The sequence below is a fragment of the Beta vulgaris genome, chromosome 5 (assembly GCF_026745355.1).
Source record: "Beta vulgaris subsp. vulgaris cultivar EL10 chromosome 5, EL10.2, whole genome shotgun sequence".
Classification (NCBI taxonomy): domain Eukaryota; kingdom Viridiplantae; phylum Streptophyta; class Magnoliopsida; order Caryophyllales; family Amaranthaceae; genus Beta; species Beta vulgaris.
This window is the reverse complement of record NC_079206.1, coordinates 34,510,014-34,523,293: the sequence shown is the minus strand read 5'-3', so window position 1 is coordinate 34,523,293 and position 13,280 is coordinate 34,510,014. Positions and strand designations below refer to the sequence as shown.

General features: G+C 34.2%; 1 pseudogene; it reads right to left on the bottom strand.

The window, feature by feature from the left end:
- Positions 1-729: 729 nt before the first annotated feature.
- Positions 730-3,031, bottom strand: LOC130591606 (transcriptional repressor ILP1-like; annotated as a pseudogene).
- Between the last annotated feature and the right edge of the window lie 10,249 nt (positions 3,032-13,280).

Sequence of the window (13,280 nt, the reverse complement as noted above, 5' to 3'; positions counted from 1 at the left end):
TTTGGAATGTTGATTTATTTTTACAAGACTTATGGTCCAAAACATTACCTACGTGCAGCTGTGACACTTGCGCCAGACCACACCCCATTTACTAAAGCAATTATCCTCTCAATTCTTATTATTGCATCATGAATATCAGGAATAAGATTCTGAATATAAGGAAGTACTTTTCCGGCCAAAGTTCATAAAGAACAAGATTCTCCAAAATTGGCAAAGCAAGTATATCTTTCCACATGTAGATGTTCCTCGTCAATCCAACTGCCACACCAAATCGATATGCTGCAACTCTTGCAGCCTTTGGTACAACCTTCATAGCAACTCGACTTCACACATGGACCTATATAACACCACCAGAATATATAGTAAGCACCTCAATTCAGAGTAACTTACACAAAGCATACTAAATGCACCCAAGCTTTTGTGCAGACTTAGCAAAATGCCACAAAATTAACAACTACTTCAGCTAGCCGAGTAAGAATTAAAGCTATCAGTTCCTTGAGAACTTACCAGGAACATAATTAATGATTAAGGTTGTCGCCGATACTACATTCTTTGACTCTCTGCTAGGAAGTGTAACATTTTCCACTAAATCTAAGAACAAGATCAGCGTCTACATCATTAGGACTAAAGTCGCTCTTTTGGACATAATCAAAGAGCAGGGGACGCCTGCAGGAATACAATAATACAACAATAAGAAACAAGGACAAATTTACATGAGCAAAAGAAGCAGGGGGAAATTAAAACCCTAAAAATATCAACCAATAAATGGTCGACAAGAATACAATGTCAAAATTTACCGATACAACAATCAGCCAGCAAGAAGTGGGTACTTACATACCATCTCATGTCATAAAAGTCAACATCTTCACGTAGAGGGTCCTATTTTAAAAGCTCTAATCTCACATACTGGGAAAAAACAAATGGAATGCTCAATGACATATAAGCATCACGATAACCATCCAAGTATCATCTCTTCCATCTTTCAAATCTCTCTTTGACTAAAGAAAGTTGGGAATACTCCTCAGCTGCATCACAGAAGACTTTTGCAGCTGTTTGAAGTAACAAATCACGTTTTGACTCCTAAGCTTCACTCTCATCACACTCTCGGCAGTGTTGGATTCACCTTCCATCCTCGGATAGGAGTAGTCATTTACAACATACGACATTTTCCTAGCATCCAAACCAGATCTCCTACGTTGTCGAGCATCAGACCTCCTAGCCATATCCATACGTTTCTAAAGATTCTCATCTCTATCAAATTCATCAAGCTTCAGAGGACAACTTTTTTTGTTGCTTGATGGCAGCAGCTGTTGCTTGAGTTGCACTAGTGGCGGTGGCAATTATAGGAGCATTGCCACCACCTCTTCCCAAAACTGACATGTTTGCATCTATAGCTGCTTGTACTTCTGCCATCTCCTCGTCATTATCAGCAGCTCGCCTTTCAAAGACAACCAAAGCACGTTTTTGTGGAGTTATTGCATATGTTCTCCAACTTCCTCTATGTAATGAGCTTTATGATGAACAAGTTGAAATAACATTAGCTAAAATGCATCGATATTATCACAATAGTGAGAACTTGGGAGAAAATAGTGTATTGATGCTAGAGAAGCAAGAAAAGATTATTAAGAAGCAGTCAATAGCCTGGTGGGCAAAAAACAAGAAATTAGCAAAAGGGATAACATAAGCTCAGTTAACATATTTGGCTTCTAGATCTTCAATATCCTATTAGAACCCCCACTAGCTTGAATCCTGTTATATATTAGCAACACTCTCAACCATACGAAATAATTGTTTAGGTGTGTATTTACCCCCTTCCACCCCTTGTTCTATTTCATGGCTTGGCATAACATCCGTTTCAAGCAGAGATACAATGCCAACTGTCAAAAGTACACTGGTGTTAGGCTCACAATCTAGGTGCTAACAACATTTAGATTGCTCCCAACTTGCAATGGGCATGAGATAGTACTAGGGAGGATAACTTGGGAGCTAGGAGTTAGGACTTAGGACTCTTCCACGACACAAAAGTTCCATTTCTCTTCCAAGCAACCAACAAATTAAAGTTCAAACCATAAGTTTCTACTTCATGATTCTGAATTTTACAGTAGAGATTTCGAATTTTACAATAAAGATAACAACTTTAATTGAATAAGATATTTGAATCATAATTTCAGGACTCATTTATAACAAAAATTCTACCTTGTGCGGTATCGAAGGGATGAGATTGAGCCTGCTCTATCAGAAAAAACCTTAAGAATCTCAACTGAAGTATAATTTATATATTGATGATTTGAATTGCAAAATTTCTAAAGTTGGAAAATTCAAATCTAGTTCCTCGGATACTCTATCGTGCACAAAAGAAGAAGATTCAAAATAACATTTGAATTCTCTCTCTTCGAAAACTACTTCTTCCTCTCTCTCTTATTTAGAAATTCAACTGAAGTCCAGTTTTTGCAAATCTGCCATTAAAAACAATAAACAAAACATTAATTACGAATCAAACGTGCAAACAGGACCATAATTATGCAAAATTCAGGTGAACTATGCATCGAAAATACCAAAAAAACTCCAAATTATATATTGAAAGAAAAAAAAAACTACAGAATTATGCAAATTTCAGTAATATAACGCATCGAAATTGCTAATGACTACAGAATTATGTATCAGAAATAGCAAAAAATTACAAAATCATGCATAAAGCAAATAATAACTAAGAAATTGAATACAATTCACAATAAAATCAGGAGATCTGAGTATGATATGGTTAATTAGAAAAGCATAATGTTCTAGAGATAGGACAATCGATTACTACACAACTGCTAAGCTAGATGTGGTTGTTGTGGAGAGGGAATTAGGAGTAGCCGGCGATCGTGGGTAACCCAAAGCAAGTGGTTATCTTAAAATGTGTTGTATGTCTACTTATTGGGATTTTTTTTGAAATGTGGAAATAGATCACTTCTTTAAAAGTAGGTTGTTTACTCATATTATGAGAAGCCTCTCTTCCATGAAAAGAGGTTTCTTTTGAAAAAAAATCACTTAGTGGAACAAGGGTTTCTCATAAATGGTATTTTTGCCTATATTTGTAGTAGTGATATGAAAAAAGGGGCATTTTATAGCGTTATGGTATTAAATGATGCCATTTGTGATCACCCTAAAACAGGGGCACCTTATTATTCAGGCAATCTGACTGACGCGTGGCAGTCAATGATTGGATAGTAAACACCAGTTAATCACATGTAGCCGTTTTTTGGGATTTAGGCATGAATATTCTTTCAGGCCAAAAGGTGGGCTTTTTTTTTTTTCTTAGTAAAACTCAGAGTTTAAGCCTCCTTTTAGTCTTTTTAAAAGGACACGTGGACGCTCCTGATGGATCCATGTGTCTCCTGAAGAGCCGTTAATTTATTCAGGCTACAACAACTATCAACTTAAGTGGAGTTTTTGTTTTTTGAGGGAAAGTTTAGTAGCGCTAATGATCTACACTTGACCACAATATTAAAAGTCGAAGTATACATGTATTCATTTGACGTGTACAAAAAGAATACCACTATTCACATAATAAAAAAACTATTATTTACAAATAATTACGACATAGAAAATAAATCCATCTCTGAGCATCTTCTCTTATTCAATTTCTTTTGTGTGCAACACTGAACTAAGAAAATTAGATACAATTCTTGATATAATACTAGTATATTACCAAAAAAAAACAATATTTAAATCCACAAACTACACAATGCAAACTTAACTCGTAAAATAATATATTGTCATGTATCATAACTTGCTAACTAACTACTGGTTTTATGCAGATCTTGTTCCATCAGCAAGCACCAACAACAATATTTATCAACAAGTTTTATCAATAATATTTATCAAATAAAAAATGGCTTACCTACAAATTTAGATTGTTGAAAGTTACTAGTCACAAAGAGTGAATGAAAAAATTGCCAGTCACAAGGAGTGAAATTTGCAAAGGGAAGCACAAAGCATATGAAAAAATAAATCAAAATAAGCTAACATGAAGAAAAATGAAAATGCAGGATGATGATTTCAAGAGGAACTATTAACCTGATTCTTGAAATTTGAAAAAATAAAAAATAAAATAAGTAAACTATTAAAACACTTACCATGATTTAACATGCTTGCTAATTGGCCCGATTTGCACAAAAAGAAACGAAGTAACAATTCATTCAAGCATGAAAAGGCTAAATTCACCTGTAAATAACATATTAAACGAAAGCTTTGCATGGAAAAAGAAACACTACTATAAAAATGGCCAAAGAAACTACCTATAGGAGACCGGTTGAGTTTACTAACCCATTTTTCAAATGTAGGATACCATTGATTATCTAAAACCAGTCTCTTAAGTTTAGGTATTTGACTGATAAAAAATATTGTTGTGAAATAGGAGACTGCTTCTAAGTAAAACCGGTTTCCTTGAATATTTTATTTTTTTAATTCAATTTTTTTTCAACATAATACAATATTATACGTACATATATTTTTCTTGTGAATATATAGGAGACTACTTCTAACTTGAACCGGTTTCCTAAAAATATTAATTTTAAAATTTAATATCTTTTTAATAATACTCTAGTGTAATATAAGTTTTATACATAATTATATTTACTTTTAAAATTATTTTTCCTTTTTAATGCAACAAATACCATAAGAAAAAAAAACTACCACGTACTCCAGCTTGAAGTCACGCCATCGATCCCTAAAACCTCCACTCCCAAAATCCAAATTCTCCCCATAATCTAAAATTTTCCATCACAATTCCACCTAAATTCCCCTCTATTCTCAATTGAAAAACTGAAAATTTGTCTTCCGCAATTTGATCTTTCACTCACAATATGAAACAATCCTCTCTATTCAGAATTTAGTAAGTTTTCGACTCAAATTAGTCAGTAAGAAGCGTATATATAATGATGGTTGTTTTTCAATTTCGCTAGTTCATAATCCTGGAGTTTGTGATTCAACTTTGTCAATTCTTTTCGCTCTAATCGATCTTGGGGATTTCACATTGTTCATCGATATTAGGTGAATTGACTAACATTAGCTTCGCAATTGTAAAATTCATAAAATTTAAGTTTTTAGTAATCATTGATTTGATCTCTATTGGTTTGTTTAATTTTAGTATTCAGTTTTTGCATAATTTGAATTGTTTATTGCTTTAGACGATTTTATTAGATTTTCGTTACTTAGATAACTACTTGCTATAAAACCAAAAACAAACCGAAGCAATAAACTGGGTTGCACAGTGTTGTTCATGGTGCTCTCCTTAGCAATAAACTGGGTTGTGAGTACACTACCCAGATTAAATAGAGAATAACCGACATGTAACAATAAAAGTCCAGATACTCACAACATTTTGTATGGTAGATTCATCAATTCTTACATATGCAACAAATTCCAGTTTGTAATAAAACAACTGGGTATGGTAGTTCAGCAATAAACCATCAATTCTTAGATATGCAAAAAATTCGGATTTGTTAGACGGTTCATAAGTTCTTAGATATGCAACAAATTCAGTATATCTTTCAAATTATAGAAGGATTTCATCAATTCTTAATGTATGCAACAAATTCAAGTTTCAGCAGCTAGGATTTACTGTGGGGTGTTTGAATTCCACATCATTTTAGTTGAAATAGATGGATGCAATTGATGTTAACTGTTCGAGAATAGAATTTTGAAAGTTGATTATTTATTTGTGGAGAGATTGAATGTTAGAATGTTAGAGGTTATATGTTAACTTGTGATGGTTTAAGCATAATGTTTGTATACAATAGTGATTAGAGTCAGGGTAGGTTAATGTTGTTAGTAGGGGGAAGTTGGTGCTAATGCAAGGTTTGGAAGTGAAAATTTGGTGCTCAGAAGATAGCAAGACAATGATCCATTAACCCACAAAGTTACCATTGTACGAACTCTTAAACTGTGATTAGATACCTGGAATAAACTATGATATCTCTTCACAGTCGACACTCTCTCGTCTTTCTGAATTCAGTGTTCTCATACATCCATGTTCTGGCCAGGCCGCGGCCAATAATTTTTGCCTATTGATCGGGCCGGGCCTAAATTCGGGCCGAATTTTTGTGTCCAATGCCCGTTATTTCGGGCCTAAAATAGCGGGCTTTTGTGGGCCAAAACAGGTCGAGCCAAAAAATAGACTAAAAAGTCGTTTTTGGCTTGCCCAAAGCCAAAACAAACACGGGCGGACCGGGACGGTGGGCCGAAAAATTCTGCCCAAAACCCGACCCAAAAACGGGCTGGGCCAAAATGATCACCTCAAATCCATGTCATGCAGACAGCAAAATGCTAATTGATGAAATTCTAGAGAGAAAAAAAGTTGCTAAAATTAGTACTGAAATTGGCATAACTTGCCGATGGAAAAATTAATTTTGGGTCCCACAAAGAGACTGCCTATCAAATTTGCAATTACATCTGTACAGGAATGCAATATAATTTCATCATTATATGTTAGCAACAAATCAACAATAGATTGCAAGACAATGAACTTAACTCAATGAGTCTGCAACGATAGTAAATACTAGTCTTAAGTAGGTACAAGACGCTTAATAAGGATTGTAGAAAATACAATAGAAGGTCTTTGACTAATTTATGATAACTGGTCTTCATAGGATAAATTTTCAAATGTTCCATTCATGGCAAATAAATAATCTTATCTAATAACAACTAACAAATTCAGAACAGAAGTATAACTAGCTTAAAAAGGAAATTGTTGTTATGAGTTGTTCTCACGATGTTAAGCTAAGAGAAAATTATCGATCTGGGGTTTATCTCTAAATAAAGAGCCGCACTATATAAGGTCTTGTTCAAGAGAACTGAAAATAGCTACAACTATCCTTAGAAATTGGGATTAGGGATTTTCTTTTCCCTTGATAATATCCCAAAGCCAAACAAACCCTAAGTAAGACCCCCTCTTTTGTGTATTTTAGGGGAAAAAGTTATAAGACATCTTTCCCTTATCGTTTATATATTATACATTAGGATTGTTCTATTTCTCGTGTATATATTAAAGTCAATTAACTATATGCAATTTTATCATTTAACGATTTAACTTATTTTATGTGTTTGTTGTTCATTTTAGGTGTGGCTTGTGTTGTTGCTAGCACCTTCAATTGCTTTGTCTATACGTGGATTAATTAGGTAAGCAAATTTTCCTACTTTTGTGTTTGATTGCATATATTCATTTGCATTGACCTAGTACCCGTTCAGGATTTTCTCATTAGGAATAGGCTCCATATAGTCCCTTATTTGAGATTGTCCTTTTAAGTGTAACCTCACTTTGGATGTGAATGCATGCTTTTATACCAATTTATAGGAAAATTTTGGCGGCTTAATGTTCTCCGGATATATTTAGATATGTTAAATTCTTGGTGTGTAGATATGGATCGCAGTTGGATATCAAAGTCAAAACCGGGTGATCTAGAATATATGGCAGGAGTAAAGGAATTTATCAATTTCGCCGTTAAGAACTCCGGAGGTCGTACTAGGTTACCTTGTCCTTGTTTTAGGTGCCATAATTTTTTTGCATAAAAGAGTAGATGAAATACTTAATCATTTGAGCAGATCGGCTTTTGATAGAACATACACTGTTTGGATTTTGCATGGGGAAGATATGGAAGGTTCTTCTAGAAAAAGTGTGGAGGAAGATGAAGGTCCTAGTGTTGGTGAAGGTGATAGGTTAGAAGATATGTTACGGGATGTTCATGGTAAGTTTGATGAGAATCCTTCTACATTTGAGAAATTGTTAGTTGATTCTGAGAAGCCTTTGTATAATGGGTGCGAAAGGTATACAAGATTGTCAAGTGTACTCAGGTTATATAATTTGAAGGCAGGTCATGGGTTGAGCGATGCAGGTTTTACTGAATTCCTTGAAGTAGTGAAAGATATGCTTCCTAGTGATAATGTACTTCCGAGTAATACATATGAGGCAAAAAAGATTTTGTCCTCAATGAGCTTGCCTTATGATAAAATCCATGCTTGCCCTGGCGACTGCATATTATATAGAAATGAACATGAGCCATTACAAAGTTGCCTGTTTGCAATGCCTCATGGTATAAGAAGAAGGAAGGAGTTCCAGCTAAGGTTCTTTGGTACTTTCCTATAATACCAAGATTTAAACGTCTTTTTTCAGATGCCGCAGATGCTCAAAAGTTGACATGGCATCATAACGGTCGTATTAAGGATGGTAAGCTTAGACACCCGGCTGACTCCCCGCAATGGAGGTTTATTGATGGAAAACTCCCTGAGTTTGGTAAAGAAGAACGAAACCTACGCCTTGCATTATCCACAGATGGTATGAATCCATTTCGCTCCCTTAGTTCCATCTATAGTATTTGGCCAGTAATTTTGATTACCTACAACCTACCTCCTTCGTTATGTATGAAAAGAAAGTACATGATGCTTTCATTGTTGATTTCAGGTCCTAAACAACCAGGAAATGACATTGACGTGTACTTAGCTCCCCTCATTAATGATTTGAAGATGCTCTGGGATTCAGGTGTAGAAGTGTATGATGCACACCGAAATGAGACGTTTAATCTTAGAACATTGTTGTTTTGCACCATTCAAGATTATCCAGCCTATGGTAATCTTTCTAGGTGTACCACGAAAGGAAAACACCCTTGTCCTATATATGAGAATGGTACAAGGGGAAAGTGGCTTCCATCATCTGGAAAGGATATCTTTGATGTACATCTTCGTTTTTTGCAATATGATCATCCTTATCGTAAATTGAAAAAGGCTTTTGACGAGGAACAAGAACTAAGGGGACGTCCAAGAGTCTTAAGTGGTATGGAGGTGTTTGAAAAGGTTAAAGATATCGGGATTACATTTGGAAAGAACCGAGGGACCAAACTTCCTAAACAGGGAAATAAGTAGTTATGTGCTTGCTGTTTTTTTCTGAGCCTATATCCCAGCATACAATTTGGAAAAAAAACAATTGTCCCACCCCCATTTCAATACTTTGATTCTTAGCACTAGGCTAATAAAGCTAGTACATATACATGTAAGGAGCAGTCATGTAGAACATAAATCCCCAAGAATTTGCAGAATCTAAATAAATAAGGGATTCAGTCTTTATTGCGTCAAACGAAATTCAATGATCCCGATACATTTCGGCCCTCCCTTGATCCACGTGAGCAAGGATGTTTTCTTAAAGCTTGTCAGCTGCTTAATCCTAAAAGCAGAAAGAGTATTACTGCATTGTTCACTTGTGGATTTGATGATGAAAACCTTTGTTAGAAAAATTTACTTCTGTCTGGTTTACTTAATACAATGGGAAGAGTTGCTCTCCAAACTGAGGATGCTCAAGTCAGTGAGCACTTAGATTATATAGCATGAATACTAAAATAGTTGCTCTTTGATAGTAGACATCACATACCATCTAGTTCTGCAACCCCTTATTGCTATTTATAAAATTGGGATAAGTTTAGAGAACTGCATCAATTAAGCTGTGATTTAACCAGCATCAAAAAATCTTTTTTTTTGTGCAAGATTTTATTCAATTCCACATAAACAGTTGGTAGTGGTAGTTATGTGCTTGCTTTTTTTTTAGTACAGGAACTGATAAACTTAGTAGTAGGTTATAATCTTCTTGTGGCTCAAGATTTAAGATTTAATCTGAATCTCCTGCTATTGAGCTAGCCTTCTGGATAGAAGTTTTCTTTCTTGTCTATTTAGATAAAAACTCTTTAACGGTTATGAGATGAGTTGCTGCGACTATATAATCTGACAGCCATAGGACAAGTGCCAGAGATGCACGCATCATGTGCATGGTTACAACCCAACTTGCACCAAATTATGTGTTTCTGTCTTCTTGTATTAAGAATACAGTCTAGGCTTGAAAGAATAACTCAAGGGTAAGTATGTAACATTATGAAGTAGCCAAAACATACTAAAACATTGAACCTAAATTATGTGCTTCTAAGATGATATCCAAAACATTGGAATTGGACTTGGAGTCCTTGATGTCTGACCTTCATGAACTGCCAATCTAGCATACACCTAAAAAAATTTGAACATTAAGGTGAAACTTAATTGATGATGTTGATCTTAAATAATGGGCAGCTGAAAAAAACGGTTATATTTTGATCTTAATTGATGATGTTGATCTTTCCTACTTGATTTTAAGTTACGGAAATTCTTGTTTACACATGAGTAAGTGTTATTTTTCTTGTGGATTAGGGTATTCATGATTGTTGCTTGGCGATTGAGAATGAGTTTGAGAATCAAATTTTTGCAATTGGACAAGTGCACGTACCGGGGTCAATGGAAGTGACTTTGAATATTTCACCTCTTTATCACAAGACTATCGTCGAGTCTCTATTACCAAAGATATTGTGCCAACTGCACCATTATCATGTACCAATGAGGAGTGTAGTGTAGTGTGTCAAGCAAAGTGTACCTTTGTTTCTTGGCCTGCTCACTTAATTTTTCCAAAGACAAAGGTACACTCATTATTCATGTCAAGGTTTTGCAACTACAAATACCTTAATTACAAATGTAGCTTTTGCAACTCAATTAATCATTTTTTGTTTGTAAGTATAAAAAGCAGGCAGCAAAGGTCGTTGTCTCACAATCACCAACTTCACAAACATCAACCACTCAAAAGTATGACATTACTGATAAGGATTATGCTAAGGTGACCACTGATTTGTTGAGGACTTTGAATAAAGAAGCTATGGTGATGAAAAAGACGCGTGGATGCATCATATTATCGATCCCATATAGCGTATTTGACAATGAGCAAGAGGTAAGGCTCGATTATGAAGACATACTTGATTTGTGCTTCCAAAGAGAGATGGGATCAGCTCACATGTCGATTCTCATGAAGTATGTATTTAGTCGACTTTCAATTGTCTTGTTTTTCAAATAATTTTCGATTTCAATAAGTGTCTCTATGATCTCATTTTGTTATTCTAGGAAATTAAGTGAATCACGTCAGAAAGATGGCATACCCGGGGTGAATGGATTTTGTGATCCTAATTATCTAGCTTAAAAAGGAAATTGTTGTTATGAGTTGCTCGGAAATCCTTATGAATAGTGTTATAAGTCTATTTTACTTGAGAAAAACAAAATGGTTTCCAATAATTTTGTGATTGTAGCGTACAACATATAGACTACGATGAATTAGGTATCTCAAGAAGTAGTTCCGAGTCTGCAAACGATGTTTCTAGACATTTAAATTTCTGTAAGTGTTCTTTTGTGAGGAAACTCCAAGATTTTGGAGAAGATTCGTAATGTTTGTGAGCTTTAAGTGGGATCTTGAACCTTTATCTATACTTAGCTAGATGTATTTTCTTCTTTTGCTGTTTTTAACTTGTAATTATACCATTTTTGTTAATCCAACTCCAAGATTACATTATCAAGATATTTTAACCACGATAGTAACTATTAATGTCATTAATTCTATTTTTCTTTCTTGCTGCAAATCTAGATATTTTTGTCCTACAGGGCCATTGGTGCTGCTGATGAGCCAAACAATTAAGGCGCTGCATCACCCAGTGAGAGGCTCTTCTACTTGCTATTTTGCTCTGCAACCTAATGCTCCTTGTTAACAATGTATTTCCTAAAGTTAACCACTTCCTAATATAAACTAATCTATTTTGCTCCTATATATGATTTAATGATTGTAATTGATATGAGAAATTAGAGAAGGCACAAAACCTTGGGTAAATATTGTATACCACAAACAGTTTGCACTAACAAAATATATCTCTATTATATAAGCCAAGAGGGGAGTTATGGTGTCCCCTCTTGAAAATACTTATATACATACCCTTAATCTGTAAATAATAAAGAGAAGATCTTTCTTAATTGTTTCCTTATTTACAAATATCGATTGTAAAGAAAGTTTTACATAACCAAAAATATATATATATAAAATTGTGTAAAAAGAGGAAACTCACAATTGAAAATATAAATTGATGACTAAATCAATTTTCAAAGAATTGTAAAAACAAAGATTCACAAGATTTTTTACTATGTAAACTCTCGGTTGCAAAAATAATATCAAATAACATGCATTAACAAACCATAAAAGAATTAACAAACTAAATTAGTTGGGCTAATAAATAATTAAATATATAAACCTACATCATTATTAATTTATAAATTTCTTTTTATTGAATCGCTACTCACCATAGTATGTCTAAAAACCTCTATTATTCAGTGAAATTAAATTGAACTACTACTCATAAAATACGCATATAAAATATATGTATTTTTAAATAAATAAATAACATAACCTAGATAATTGTTTAAAAGGAGAGTTGTTGAATATTCTTCCAAATACACGATAACATATCCTATCTCGATTTAGTCCTTTAATTTCTGGAAAATATTACTCTTTACACTAGCAATGCAAATAAAAAATCATAAAGCTCATCAAATATTCACCATAAATATTACACTCTTAAGTTAGTTTTAAACACTTTGTCGCACGCATCGCATGGATATATTACTAGTATGTAATATAATCTAATAGCATTATTATCTTACCTACACGTTCATACACTTTAAATGTCTTAAATTAATTTTAACTGATATTCGCATAGAGCTATTTCTAATAATTTTCGCCTTTTGGTGGTCACGCGCAATTGCGCACGAACCAAGAACTAGTTAAATTAAACAATACAAAAAATGAAATAAAAACGAAAAAATTGCACATAAGAGAAATCTGATTTTAGAAATGAAATGACATAATAAAAGTGTTTTTTGTTCTTCTCTTATAATGTAATCCTTTTAGCTATTGAAATTGAATAGAAAATGATGGTGAAAGTGGAGCTGAGCAGGAAACACCATTAATGATACTTTTAAAGCTTGTTTCAGAGGGTGTATATCTAAAGTTGATGACTTTTTGATGGGTTTTGAAGTTGTTTTGATTGACGTGGATTCTGAAGCGGTGGATACATTAAAGAATCGTTTTTGGAGGCAGGTTGTAAGAGAGATGAGGTAAAGGGATGAGTAGACGGTGAAGGAGGGAAGAGGTGAGTGAGGGATTTAGGCACCTTTAGGGTTAGGTTTAAAATGATAAAGGTTGAGAGAGAGAGGTAAATGAGTTGGCTTGGGACACTTATTTAAGTATACGCTCAGATTAACTTTTCCTCTATTAATGTTAAACATAAATTGTAGCTACTAACTTGTATGCACCTTGGCTTTTCACAAGCGTCACAGCATTTTCTTATGGCTAAGAAGGCGATGTCGACGCTGTTGAAGGGTCAGCAGACCATGAGGCAGAAGGTCGAGAAGGCTGAACT